The following is a 15,000-nucleotide window of genomic DNA, read 5'->3' as shown; positions in this document are numbered from 1 at the left end:
CTCATGCTCCTCTCCTGCCGGAGCAACATCCCACTCGACCGTCCAACCCGGTGGCAGGGTGGTAGGCCAAGTCACACCATCAACCAAATCCTGCATGGTACCTGCAAAAATTGTGCCACAAGCAAGGTTGAGTATACTAATACTCAGCTAGACTTAACCGGTGTGAGGAGTCTACTCCTCTACCTCTAGACTATGCAGCTGTTTGGCTGAGGGGTTTTGGTTTGCCAAAAGCACTAGCTGTTTCTAAAATCAATTTTTAGCTTTTCAATTTCTATCATCATTAACTTAGCTAGATTTGCTCCTTCTAAGCATACATGGTAACAAGCAATTAGTTCAACCAACAAGTTATCTCATATATCCACATTTCACTTCTTACTCGATGCAGTACAAGGAATCAAGCAGTCTCATTAGCTGCGAGAAGCAGACGATTCGAATCGAGTTTTAACCTTGCAAGGTAAACCTAAACACACGACATGTCAGGGCACTCCGTCCCCACACATGTCAACCGTCCCCATCGATTCCCCGTTCGCGGCCAGGCCTCACCGCCTTGGCATACAATGCTCCACTGACCCCGACTGCCGTCGTGCAGTGGCCGCACTTGTACCCACCATATCTAGAATGGGAGACCCAGTCTCAGGTCGCATGAGGGATAAAGTCCGCGCCCGGCTTCACTCAGGTACTAGGTTTACCGGTTACCATTTTTCCCGACATGTGTTTAGTACATTCAAACGCTTGACACAGGTATCCGCACGTTAATCCTTATTCCAATTTTGTCTCATAGACAACGCATCCCCATGGATCCGTGTCCATAGACCATCATCATTCTGTTATCAAAATGGATACAACCAATTCCTGACCTCGCGCGAGTGCTAGAAAAATCACTCGACTTCTACCGAGATCCTGATTTAGCATAGCAGCTACTCGACCTAGCATACTAGTATCCATCTCAAAAGGAATCCTGAGTTCATGCAACTAGGGTTTCAGGCAACTCCTACACTTAAGTGCACATTCAATCCTACAAGCATTAAGTGTAGTAAAATAGCATAATTAACAGGTTATGCATAAAACCGGGGCTTGCCTTCAATTGCTGGGGCTGCGGGGAGATCCTCAATAGCAGCCTCTGAAGCCTGCTCCTGGTCCTCCTCTTGGACAGGTCCTTGCTCGGGGATGAGCACGTACTCTCCGTCGGCAAGATTACAATCTAATGAATGCAATGCGTAAGATATATGCATGATATGATATGTGCTTTTAGAAATTACAACTTAAAGGTGTATGATCTTTGAGTTCAAACAAGTTAACTTTACTTATAGAAAACCCTTTAGTGGTATACTTGGTAAATCGGGTTAAACTTAGCTAAGGTAAGGGGTAGGTTTATTTTTGGGGTTCCACTGAATTCTTTTTAAGTCTTAGTGATGAATGATAAGTTCTCGAGTTAGACTTATTGAGATGAGGTTTATTTCTTCTTTCCTTTTCTTTTATTCTTTTAATGTTCTGGAGTAGGTTTGAACTACAAGTTGCTTTTATAAAATTCCAAAACTTCTGCAAAAATTACAGTGGCTTGTTACTGGTGAGTAATTCTCTGTCACAAAATTTGGGGGTCAGAAAGTGAATGGTTTTCTCTGGACAAAATTACCAAATTTTAGGGCAGAAGGGGTGCTTTGAACTACAACTATTATTTGACAGTGGGTAATTCTCTAAAACTTATTTTTGCTGGCTTTTAGGTGTTATAACATGACTTGATACAAATTTCTAGTCACTAATACCTTTTAATTATTTTTCTATGGTTTTCTCAAGTTTCTAGCCAAATGGGTGCTTTCTACTACCACTATATTTGAAAAACATCAAACAACAGAGTTCTTATTTTTCTTGATTATTATTTTGTGCAAGAGCAATCATTTTGAAATTTGGCATCTTTTTGCTTAAGGGAAGGGGTGGTTTGCCTTATTTGACTTAAGTGGCCTTTCTCTTAAATTATTGGCAATTGGTATGAGTTTGCTTCTTTTTCATGGGTTTGCATTTTTCTCTGGTATTTTATTTCATCATGGACTTAACTAATTTTTGGTTGCCTATTATCACATTATTTGGGGTTGTTCCTGATTTATTTGGAAAATGCCTCATTATCACTTTGTATTTATTTTCCTTACTTACAAAGTTGGGCTGGGGTGCTCTGTATTTTTGTAGTGAGGCTCTGGTGGTTATAAGTTCACTGGATTTTTATTAACCACTTTGGTTATAGTTTTGCAATTCTAATAATTGATTTTCAGTCTATATAAGGCTAAACAAATCATTTTAATTTAAAACTGGTCTAAATTAATGGTCTCTGTATTTTTCCTAGGTTCTCTGTTACATAAGTAAACTAGGAAAAATAATCTTAATCACTGTTCATTAACTTCTAAGGCCTTTCTGATTTTCTCTAAGTTTTGGGGAAAATAGCCTTAAATGAATAACTACATCATAATCTCTAATGCTGGGGTTCCTACTATTTTTAAACAGTGTCTAATTAAGGTATAAACATCTACGAATTTTCTTAAGCTCAGCACAAAAGAAAAACTAATTTTCCTTAATTAAACAAGGGTTAGGAGGTTTCTGTTTTTAATTTTAAACTCTAAAATTTTGAACAGAAAGCATGGGGTTTACTATTTTTAAATGATAGATCATAATATTCAGAAGCTAACAAAATTGGTTTGACATCTTTTGATTAGGAATTCATCAAGTTATGAATTTTACAAGTTCTCTGGTTAATTAAAAAGAATAACAGAATTGATTAAATGGAAAACCACTTTGCACTGGGGTCCCTGGCGGTTTTTCTAAGTTTCCTTCGCGAATCAGTCCTCAGGTTACTATTCACATGAGTCACTGACCTTACAGAAAACCCCTCGGGTTCTACAAAACCTAACCCGAGGTCCTTCTTCTACCTTAAACAGTAGCCGCGGCGGAGAATAGGGCGGAGGGGCTTACCAGCGGCGAGACTGTTCCGGTGAAGTGGTCGAGGGTGAAGGGGAGGTCGCGGGGATCACAACGGTATGCGGAACGCCGTCGGAGATGGCTGGAGTCGGTCGGTCCACGCGCGCAGGCGGGGATGCTCGTCGGCGGCGAGGAGACCGGCCTGGTCACGGCGAGATAGTTCAATCAAATGGGTCAGGGAGGTCCACGGGATGCCAGAGAAGCTATGAGCGCAAGGAATTGGTCGGAGACTCACTGGTTAGTCCGGTCCATGCGCTGCGGCGGAAGACCGAAGTCCGGTGAGGTTGATCTCGGGCCTCCGGTGAAGTCCGGCCGGGTCCGAGGGCTTGGCAAGCTTCACGGGCTACTGGCGGAGCTAGCCGAAGCACTGGCTGGGCTTGAGGGTGGCTGGAGTGGGCTGGCCACGGCGGCCGAAGCTCTGGCGGCAATGGCGGGCGGAATTGAGCTCGCCGGAGCTAAGGGAAAGTGGCTGGCCGGTGAGGGTGAGTGCGGGGCGAAGAGAGGTGCGCCCGGGGAGGCTTTATAGGCGCGGGCGAGCACGGCCGAGGGCGTGGGCGCGCGGCGGACTTGACCGGACGCCGGGGTGAGCGCGGCCGCGGGTTGGGCGAGCTCTGGCGTGCCGACCAGGGTCGAACACGTGTGCCCGTGCGTTCTGCCCAAGTTCTGGCGCGTGTGGTCACTCATCCGAGCCTGCTCTCGCCTTGGTCAGTGCACGAAACCTCTTCTCCTCCCTACAAGCTACCATTCTTGTGTGGGGGTCATAGGATTTTGCCTACTGGTTGCAGAGATATGGAGCCAGGAAATCCGGTCTGTCTCCCTGCCCAAACCCGAGGCAAATCCAAGGTTTTGTCGTGTCTAGGGCTCGCGTCCCAATGCCATCTTCTGGCACATGACAGAGGGGTTAGTTAGACACAATTTTGTCAATGGGGCCATTAGGATTCGAGTTAGGGATCAAGGTGAACATCCCTGATCTTTGGCTCAAGGTCTGAATTTCAGAATTCTGAAATTCAGAAATCCCATTAAGTCCCCACATGAGAAGCTTGATTTGGGGTTTTATTTGAGTTATTTTGGCTAAGTTTTCTCAACATTTCTTGTTGCCCATTAAATATACTTCAATTTTTATAATTGGCCCAATTCCTAATTTTAAACTTTTCATCCCCTTTTTCTTATTTTCTTGAATTTTGCTCATGGGGCTTACTTAGGGTTTTGAATTAGGGTTGCACATTCTTACCTTTCAAAAGTCTCAATTGTTTTGATCATGACACTTTTAAGTATATGCTTGGTGAATTCTTTCTCACTTAAATTGTTTTGTTGTTTATGCTTACTTTGGTTCACATAAAATGATGGTTCTTGGTTTGGCATTTGAGAAAAACCCTGAGTGACACTGGGGTGTCACAGCCTTCCCCCCTTAAAGGAATCTCGTCCCGAGATTCGGGCCAGAGTCCTCCCGGGGTGAAACGAAGGGTGAGACTGATAGGAAAAGGGTGATGATTATTATTATTAGGGCAAAACTGCTCTTCGAATGTCATTCTCTTTGCAACTTCAGAAGGAAGTCCTTTTAAGTTTTACTTTATAGTTACTCCATTCTGAATTAAGATCATATTTTTGGAAATTAGATTCGAAAGGCAGGAGGAGGGGTTGGGGTGATTACGTACCAGCTTCCTTAGGTAGGCAATCGGGGAAGTTGGATCTCAGGAATTCCTCGGTTTCCCAAGTAGCTTCCTCCTCTGAGTGATTACTCCACTGGACCTTGAACATCTTGATCGATTTAGCCCGAGTTGATCTTTCTTTGCAATCCAGAATCTTGGAGGGGTACTCTTGGTACGAGAGATCTGGCTCTATCTCCAATTCTGGCTCTGCTATGATCTCAGTCGGCAATCGAACACACTTCTTCAGCTGAGATACATGAAAAACACTGTGAATGGCAGACATCTTTGAAGGTAACTTCAGCTTGTATGCCACTGGTCCACATGCTTCGATGATCTCATACGGTCCAATGTAGCGAGGGGCTAGCTTGCCTTTGATCCCAAACCTCTGCACTCCCTTGGTGGGTGATACCTTGAGGTATACAAAACTTCCCACCTCGAACTGGAGAGGTTTCCTTCTTCTATCATGATAGCTCTTTTGCCTGGCCTGAGCAGCTTCTAGATTCTTCCTGATTAGCTTGACCTTCCTTTCGGCTTCAGTCACTAAATCAGGTCCAAAAACTTCTCTTTCACCAGGCTGAGACCAATTGAGTGGTGTCCTGCACCTTCTTCCATAGAGAGCTTCAAAAGGTGCCATCTTTAGGCTGGATTGATAACTATTGTTATAAGCAAACTCTGCCAAGGAGAGGTGCTTATCCCAGTTCTTGCCACAATCGATCGCACAAGCTCTCAGCATATCCTCCAGAATCTGGTTTACCCTTTCCGTCTGACCATCAGTCTGTGGGTGGTAAGCTGAACTCCTGATTAGCTTGGTTCCCAAAGACTCTTGCAATTGTTCCCAAAATCTAGCAACAAATTGGGCTCCTCGGTCAGAAACAATGGTCCGAGGTAAGCCGTGCAAACACACGATCCGGTCAATATACAATTCTGCATACTTCTGAGCCTTATCAGTGGTGTGCACAGGAAGAAAATGTGCCACTTTCGTCAATCGGTCCACAATAACCCAAATCGAATCATGATGACGAGAGGTGTTGGGCAGACCCACAATGAAATCCATGCTGATGTCGTCCCACTTCCACGAAGGTACGGACAGTGGTTGCAAGGCTCCAGCGGACTTCAAGTGGCTTGCCTTTATCCTCTAACAGGTGTCACACTCTGATACATACTGGGCTATCTCCCTCTTCATTCTGGTCCACCAGTACAAAAGCTTCAGATCATGGTACATCTTGGTGCTTCCCGGATGCATAGAGAATTTGGAGAGATGAGCTTCGTCCAAAATTCTCCTCTTGAGATCCTGGTCCTTAGGAATCACCAATCTGCTTTTGAACCATAACACACCGTTCTCATCCTGGCGGAAACAATTATACTTCTCAACCTTCTGATGGAGATTCTTCTTGATAATCTGCACTCCTTTGTCACTGAGCTGGGCCATGATGATCTGGTCTTGCAAAGCTGGCTCAACAGAAATGTGAGACAAAGAACCAGAAGAAATCACTTCAATTTGCATCTTGCTCAACTCATCACACAAGGTGTTAATGCGAGAATCCATCAGAATACAGTTGCATTGCAACTTCCGACTCAAGGCATCTGCTACCACATTAGCTTTCCCTGGGTAATAATGTACCTCCAGGTCATAATCCTTGATCAGCTCTAGCCATCTTCTCTGCCTCATGTTAAGATCAGCCTGAGTAAAAATGTACTTAAGGCTCTTATGATCAGTGAAGATGTTGCAGTGGGTTCCCATTAGATAGTGCCTCCACATCTTCAATGCATGAACCACTGCTGCTAACTCAAGGTCATGAGTGGGATAGTTTTGCTCATGAGGCCTGAGTGCTCTTGAGGCATAAGCAATGACTCGGTTGTCTTGCATCAAGACACAACCTAGCCCGGTGCCAGAGGCATCACAATACACATCAAAAGGCTTGCTGCTGTCGGGTTGTGCCAACACTGGTGCTGTGGTCAGATGCTGCCTTAATGCATGGAAGGCCTCTTCGCACTTCTGACTCCACACAAACTTGACTTCTTTCTTCAGCAACTCAGTAATAGGCTTCGCAATTCGAGAGAAGTCCGGAATAAATCTTCGGTAATAACCAGCCAATCCCAGAAAACTCTGAATCTGGCGAACAGTTGTGGGTGGCCTCCAGTTCATCACCTCTTGCACTTTGTCAGGATCAACAGCTATTCCAGCCTGGGAGATAGTGTGACCCAAGAATTTGATTTCCTTTAGCCAAAAATCACACTTGGATAACTTGGCATAAAGGTGGTGCTCTCGCAGACGTTGAAGCACTACATGCAAATGCCCGGCATGTTCTTCTTCATTCTTTGAGTACACCAGAATGTCATCGATGAAAACCACCACGAACTTGTCCAATTCCGGCATAAAAACAGAATTCATCAGATACATGAAATATGCTGGTGCATTTGTCAACCCGAATGACATCACCAAGAATTCATACAGCCCATATCTGGTTGAGAATGCCGTCTTCGGAATATCACTTGCTCGTATTTTGATCTGATGGTAGCCAGAGCGAAGGTCTATCTTGGAAAACACCTTGGCCCCGACCAACTGGTCAAAGAGAACATCAATACGATGCAAAGGATACATGTTCTTGATAGTTACCGCATTAAGAGGGCGGTAATCTATACACAGCCTCAAGCTTTCATCCTTCTTTTTCACAAATAGGGCTGGACATCCCCAAGGCGAAGTGCTTGGGCGAATAAATCCCTTGTCCAGCAACTCTTGCAACTGCTTCTTCAACTCTGCCAACTCTTAGGGTGGCATTCGGTAGGGCCTTTTGGAAATCGGGGCCGTTCCCGGTTGCAACTCGATGGCGAATTCGATATCCCGGTCCGGTGGCATTCCTGGCAATTCATCAGGAAAGACATCTGCATACTCACAGACCACTAGGATCTTCTTCAGGGGTAACTCCATCATAGAGAAAGCACATGACTGAGAAGAACCCTGACTAGGCAGAATCAAAGTGAAATTCCCGCAGAAAGGAGAATTAACTTCCACGGTACGACTGGCTATATCAAGCATAACTTGGTGCAAGGTCATCCAATTTGCTCCTAGAATAATGTCCACATTTTCCAATCCCAACACAAGAAGAGTGGTTTTGATAATGTGGCTTCCCAGTTGAATAGGCACACTTTGGTTTAATTGATTAGTTGCAATTTTACCCCCAGGTGTGACTATCAGGAATGACCCTTTTGAGTGAGAGAATGGCAGTTTACATTTGGCACTGAACTTTTGGCTAATGAAACTATGAGATGCACCAGAATCAAACAGAATTAAAGCAGGTTGATTATAAACTGAAAAGGTACCGGTCATGATAGGAGCTCCTTCTGGCACTTCCTCTAGAGCAGTGAAGTTGAGCTTCCCTTGCCTGACTTGCACCTTCTGCTTTCTTCCCTTGTCTTGATTTGGTGCTGGCATCTACCTCTGCTGGTTCCTGGGACAATTCTTGGCATAGTGGCCCACATTGCCACAAGTGAAACACTTGTTCCCATTGCCCTGGCGGAACTGCTGCTGCTGCTGCGGAGGCTGATTATTCCTTGGGGCGGGAGCTGGATAGCGGTTGGGTGCCTGCTGCTGCTGCTGCTGAGGTGGCCTGATTACCCATCCGCCTGCCTGCTGCTGAAAACCCCTGCTCTGATTGTGAGAAACAATCTGAAACCTCTGAGCCTGAGCGGATGGTGCTGCCATTGGTGCCTTTCTCTTCTTCTCTGCCCGGTGAGCAACAATGCAATCCTCCTGAGAGATAGCCATGTTGACCAACTCATTGAAGCTATCAGCCCGGACAGTGTTGAGTCGTTCCCGCAGCTTGGTATTGAGACCCCTGCGGAAGCGATCCCTCTTCTTTTCATCAGAATCAGCATGATACCCTGCATACTGGCATAAGTCGTTGAAGGCTTGCGCATACTGCAGTACCGTGCGGGTTCCTTGATTGAGGGCCAGGAATTCATTCAACTTCCGATCAAGAATGCCAGCTGGGATGTGGTGTCCCCTGAAGGCAGTCTTGAATTCCTCCCAAGATACCTCATGATCAGCTGGGAGCATAACACGGAAGTGGTCCCACCAAGTCCGAGCAGGGCCACGAAGCTGCTGTGCGGCGAAGCGAGCCTTGGCCTCATCAGGGCAGTCTCCTGCGAGGAGGGGAAACTTGGACTCGACGACGCGAAGCCACACGTCGGCGTCCAACGGATCCTCTGCCTTGGTGAACAAGGGCGGCTGCGTGCTCAGAAACTCCTGGTATGTTGCCATAGCCGGAGGTCGCTGATGCTGGCCTCCACCATGATGTTGAGGGTGGGGCTAGCGCTGCAAGAGCTGTCGCAGAATCTCATTCTGCTGGGCCATCAGCTCCTGCACTGTGGGAGCTGGGGGAGGTGGCGGGGGAGCTTGCTCGTTCTGCCCGCGACGCTGCCTAGCTGCCATCTGAAAATAGAGATTGTCGCCATTGTTATCCCGACTCACATTTCCGAACGACAAGATTTCATCTCATATGGAAGGAAAATGCCATAATCATAATATTAGGTTCGAAATGAAGATAACATGGTGACAAATATCCCACAGATTTCAAAAGTTTACGGGGTTACATCAATCAGGGGAAAGTACCCACAAGCCTAGTCCAAAATGTGATGCTACTAAGCTCGCTTAGGTTTCTATCCGCCTAAAAATGTCAAAGCGACTGCTTAACCCTGAGCGGTGGAAGCGACACTGGATACGGGTGAAGGGGGCTTCGCGGAGGTAGTCCCATTTGCACCAGGGGCTGGTCCTAGCTCCTCGGGAGCCTCTTCTCCCTCGCTTCCTGCTTCATTGGCCTCCATCTCCAGGTGGTGCATGTCCAAGTGGTCATTTGCTTCCTCGAGTTCCCTCTGCACGTCGTGAAGCTGGTTCTCCAAGACATCAATAGTGTTGTCCCGGATCTCCACTTGCTGCTCCAGGGTAGTGATACGCTGGCTCAGCCTTTCCACTTGCAGATCCTTCTCCACCAACTCTGTGGATAGGTCGACCACAAAATCTTCCCGACTGTCGAGAGTGAGCTTGGCAGTCTGAGCGGTGTTAGCAAGAAGTGTCATAGCATCGCTCTGAAGGGCCTGAAGGTGGTACAGCGCACTCATGCACTGAACGGTGACCCTCCCAACCAAGTCAGGATACATTGCCCACACATCCTTCACATGGCTCACGCGGTTACACCACATGGGATCATCCTTCTTCTCAGCAGGGAAGAGTCCCAAGGGGTGCATCACCATCTCCAGGGGATGGTAGCCACAGAAAGTCGTCAGAGTCTTCATGGCTGCTGCCTCAACGGTGTCGTCCGTCCTGAGTCCAATCGTCTCGGAGTCAAGAGAACACCAACCCGGCTGAAGGGGATGAGCCTCCAAGGTTAGCCAGACCCGACAACGAGGTACCCGATGCTCCTCATACAACTGCACCGTGTACAAAGGGGGCGTAGAGTAACCGGCGGAGTTAAGCACTTCCCACAAGATGGAAGGAAAGCCATCGCGAGAAAGGAAGTCAGAACTGAAACGAGAGTCTCCTCCACTGGCGGGGGTGGGTGAATTCATCTGCGGAAGGGAATCAAAGATAAAGATTATGGTGGAAGGAAAAAGAAAAAGAGAGCCGGATGGTTTCGAAGAAAAGGGGTTAGCTCAATTTTAATTCCTCTTTGTGTTTTATAATGCATGCATGCTGAATGAAACGTTGCCTCTCAAAGGAAATTAGGGTGCCTTTTTAGGGCATCCTTAAAAATATAAGTATTGGCCCACAGGGCCTAATTAATTAGCCACCTATTTCTCCCTCTATGCCTAAGGCCTTTCGTCCTAGGTCTAGCGATCTAGTCCTGACGATCCGTAGTAGTTTCTAGGCAAGTTTTAGATTTTGAAAATTGGTATTCATGGTTTATTGTCCTTCTCTGTGGTGGAATTTGCTCCGATACCAGCTGTGGCAGAACCACCCGAATTATTCCAGCTTAAGTGCCTAAGTCACGCCTCAGGGGCGGTAACACACTTAAATCGGAATAACCCGTCAGTCCTTCAGATCTAGTCTGATAGAGCCACTTAACCAGGATCAAATTCCACAATCTCACTCGAAGGTGAGTCACAGAAGAAATACAATAAAACAGGAAACCTCAAATTAAGTACTGAGTTATTACATAAATCGGAGTTTTGAGTAGCAAATAGAGTTCACAAATTAAGGTGCAGCGGATAATCGATGTCGTCGGTAATGAGGAAATGGGCAAGGCCTAGCCCACTACTCCTCATGCTCCTCTCCTGCCGGAGCAACATCCCACTCGACCATCCAACCCGGTGGCAGGGTGGTAGGCCAAGTCACACCATCAACCAAATCCTGCATGGTACCTGCAAAAATTGTGCCACAAGCAAGGCTGAGTATACTAATACTCAGCTAGACTTAACCGGTGTGAGGAGTCTACTCCTCTACCTCTAGACTATGCAGCTGTTGGGCTGAGGGGTTTTGGTTTGCCAAAAGCACTAGCTGTTTCCAAAATCAATTTTTAGCTTTTCAATTTCTATCATCATTAACTTAGCTAGATTTGCTCCTTCTAAGCATACATGGTAACAAGCAATTAGTTCAACCAACAAGTTATCTCATATATCCACATTTCACTTCTTACTCGATGCAGTACAAGGAATCAAGAAGTCTCATTAGCTGCGAGAAGCAGACGATTCGAATCGAGTTTTAACCTTGCAAGGTAAACCTAAACACACGACATGTCAGGGCACTCCGTCCCCACACATGTCAACCGTCCCCATCGATTCCCCGTTCGCGGCCAGGCCTCACTGCCTTGGCATACAATGCTCCACTGACCCCGACTGCCGTCGTGCAGTGGCCGCACTTGTACCCACCATATCTAGAATGGGAGACCCAGTCTCAGGTCGCATGAGGGATAAAGTCCGCGCCCGGCTTCACTCAGGTACTAGGTTTACCGGTTACCATTTTTCCCGACATGTGTTTAGTACATTCAAACGCTTGACACAGGTATCCGCACGTTAATCCTTATTCCAATTTTGTCTCATAGACAACGCATCCCCATGGATCCGTGTCCATAGACCATCATCATTCTATTATCAAAATGGATACAACCAATTCCTGACCTCGCGCGAGTGCTAGAAAAATCACTCGACTTCTACCGAGATCCTGATTTAGCATAGCAGCTACTCGACCTAGCATACTAGTATCCATCTCAAAAGGAATCCTGAGTTCATGCAACTAGGGTTTCAGGCAACTCCTACACTTAAGTGCACATTCAATCCTACAAGCATTAAGTGTAGTAAAATAGCATAATTAACAGGTTATGCATAAAACCGGGGCTTGCCTTCAATTGCTGGGGCTGCGGGGAGATCCTCAATAGCAGCCTCTGAAGCCTGCTCCTGGTCCTCCTCTTGGACAGGTCCTTGCTCGGGGATGAGCACGTACTCTCCGTCGGCAAGATTACAATCTAATGAATGCAATGCGTAAGATATATGCATGATATGATATGTGCTTTTAGAAATTACAACTTAAAGGTGTATGATCTTTGAGTTCAAACAAGTTAACTTTACTTATGGAAAACCCTTTAGTGGTATACTTGGTAAATCGGGTTAAACTTAGCTAAGGTAAGGGGTAGGTTTATTTTTGGGGTTCCACTGAATTCTTTTTAAGTCTTAGTGATGAATGATAAGTTCTCGAGTTAGACTTATTGAGATGAGGTTTATTTCTTCTTTCCTTTTCTTTTATTCTTTTAATGTTCTGGAGTAGGTTTGAACTACAAGTTGCTTTTATAAAATTCCAAAAATTCTGCAAAAATTACAGTGGCTTGTTACTGGTGTGTAATTCTCTGTCACAAAATTTGGGGGTCAGAAAGTGAATGGTTTTCTCTGGACAAAATTACCAAATTTTAGGGCAGAAGGGGTGCTTTGAACTACAACTATTATTTGACAGTGGGTAATTCTCTAAAACTTATTTTTGCTGGCTTTTAGGTGTTATAACATGACTTGATACAAATTTCTAGTCACTAATACCTTTTAATTATTTTTCTATGGTTTTCTCAAGTTTCTAGCCAAATGGGTGCTTTCTACTACCACTATATTTGAAAAACATCAAACAACAGAGTTCTTATTTTTCTTGGTTATTATTTTGTGCAAGAGCAATCATTCTGAAATTTGGCATCTTTTTGCTTAAGGGAAGGGGTGGTTTGCCTTATTTGACTTAAGTGGCCTTTCTCTTAAATTATTGGCAATTGGTATGAGTTTGCTTCTTTTTCATGGGTTTGCATTTTTCTCTGGTATTTTATCTCATCATGGACTTAACTAATTTTTGGTTGCCTATTATCACATTATTTGGGGTTGTTCCTGATTTATTTGGAAAATGCCTCATTATCACTTTGTATTTATTTTCCTTACTTACAAAGTTGGGCTGGGGTGCTCTGTATTTTTGTAGTGGGGCTCTGGTAGTTATAAGTTCACTGGATTTTTATTAACCACTTTGGTTATAGTTTTGCAATTCTAATAATTGATTTTCAGTCTATATAAGGCTAAACAAATCATTTTAATTTAAAACTGGTCTAAATTAATGGTCTCTGTATTTTTCCTAGGTTCCCTGTTACATAAGTAAACTAGGAAAAATAATCTTAATCACTGTTCATTAACTTCTAAGGCCTTTCTGATTTTCTCTAAGTTTTGGGGAAAATAGCCTTAAATGAATAACTACATCATAATCTCTAATGCTGGGGTTCCTACTATTTTTAAACAGTGTCTAATTAAGGTATAAACATCTACAAATTTTCTTAAGCTCAGCACAAAAGAAAAACTAATTTTCCTTAATTAAACAAGGGTTAGGAGGTTTCTGTTTTTAATTTTAAACTCTAAAATTTTGAACAGAAAGCATGGGGTTTACTATTTTTAAATGATAGATCATAATATTCAGAAGCTAACAAAATTGGTTTGACATCTTTTGATTAGGAATTCATCAAGTTATGAATTTTACAAGTTCTCTGGTTAATTAAAAAGAATAACAGAATTGATTAAATGGAAAACCACTTTGCACTGGGGTCCCTGGCGGTTTTTCTAAGTTTCCTTCGCGAATCAGTCCTCAGGTTACTATTCACATGAGTCACTGACCTTACAGAAAACCCCTCGGGTTCTACAAAACCTAACCCGAGGTCCTTCTTCTACCTTAAACAGTAGCCGCGGCGGAGAATAGGGCGGAGGGGCTTACCGGCGGCGAGACTGTTCCGGTGAAGTGGTCGAGGGTGAAGGGGAGGTCGCGGGGATCACAACGGGGTGCGGAATGCCGTCGGAGATGGCCGGAGTCGGTTGGTCCACGCGCGCAGGCGGGGATGCTCGTCGGCGGCGAGGAGACCGGCCTGGTCACGACGAGATAGTTCAATCAAATGGGTCAGGGAGGTCCACGGGATGCCAGAGAAGCTATGAGCGCAAGGAATTGGTCGGAGACTCACTGGTTAGTCCGGTCCACGCGCGGCAGCGGAAGACCGAAGTCCGGTGAGGTTGATCTCGGGCCTCCGGTGAAGTCCGGCCGGGTCCGAGGGCTTGGCAAGCTTCACGGGCTACTGGCGGAGCTAGCCGAAGCACTGGCTGGGCTTGAGGGTGGCTGGAGTGGGCTGGCCACGGCGGCCGAAGCTCTGGCGGCAATGGCGGGCGGAATTGAGCTCGCCGGAGCTAAGGGAAAGTGGCTGGCCGGTGAGGGTGAGTGCGGGGCGAAGAGAGGTGCGCCCGGAGAGGCTTTATAGGTGCGGGCGAGCACGGCCGAGGGCGTGGGCGCGCGGCGGACTTGACCGGACGCCGGGGTGAGCGCGCGCGCGGGTTGGGCGAGCTCTGGCGTGCCGACCAAGGTCGAACACGTGTGCCCGTGCGTTCTGCCCAAGTTCTGGCGCGTGTGGTCGCTCATCCGAGCCTGCTCTCGCCTTGGTCAGTGCACGAAACCTCTTCTCCTCCCTACAAGCTACCATTCTTGTGTGGGGGTCATAGGATTTTGCCTACTGGTTGCAGAGATATGGAGCCAGGAAATCCGGTCTGTCTCCCTGCCCAAACCCGAGGCAAATCCAAGGTTTTGTCGTGTCTAGGGCTCGTGTCCCAATGCCATCTTCTGGCACATGACAGAGGGGTTAGTTAGACACAATTTTGTCAATGGGGCCATTAGGATTCGAGTTAGGGATCAAGGTGAACATCCCTGATCTTTGGCTCAAGGTCTGAATTTCAGAATTCTGAAATTCAGAAATCCCATTAAGTCCCCACATGAGAAGCTTGATTTGGGGTTTTATTTGAGTTATTTTGGCTAAGATTTCTCAACATTTCTTGTTGCCCATTAAATATACTTCAATTTTTATAATTGGCCCAATTCCTAATTTTAAACTTTTCATCCCCTTTTTCT

The sequence above is a fragment of the Zea mays genome, chromosome 6, assembly GCF_902167145.1.
Source record: "Zea mays cultivar B73 chromosome 6, Zm-B73-REFERENCE-NAM-5.0, whole genome shotgun sequence".
Lineage (NCBI taxonomy): Eukaryota > Viridiplantae > Streptophyta > Magnoliopsida > Poales > Poaceae > Zea > Zea mays.
This window is presented reverse-complemented; position numbering follows the sequence as displayed.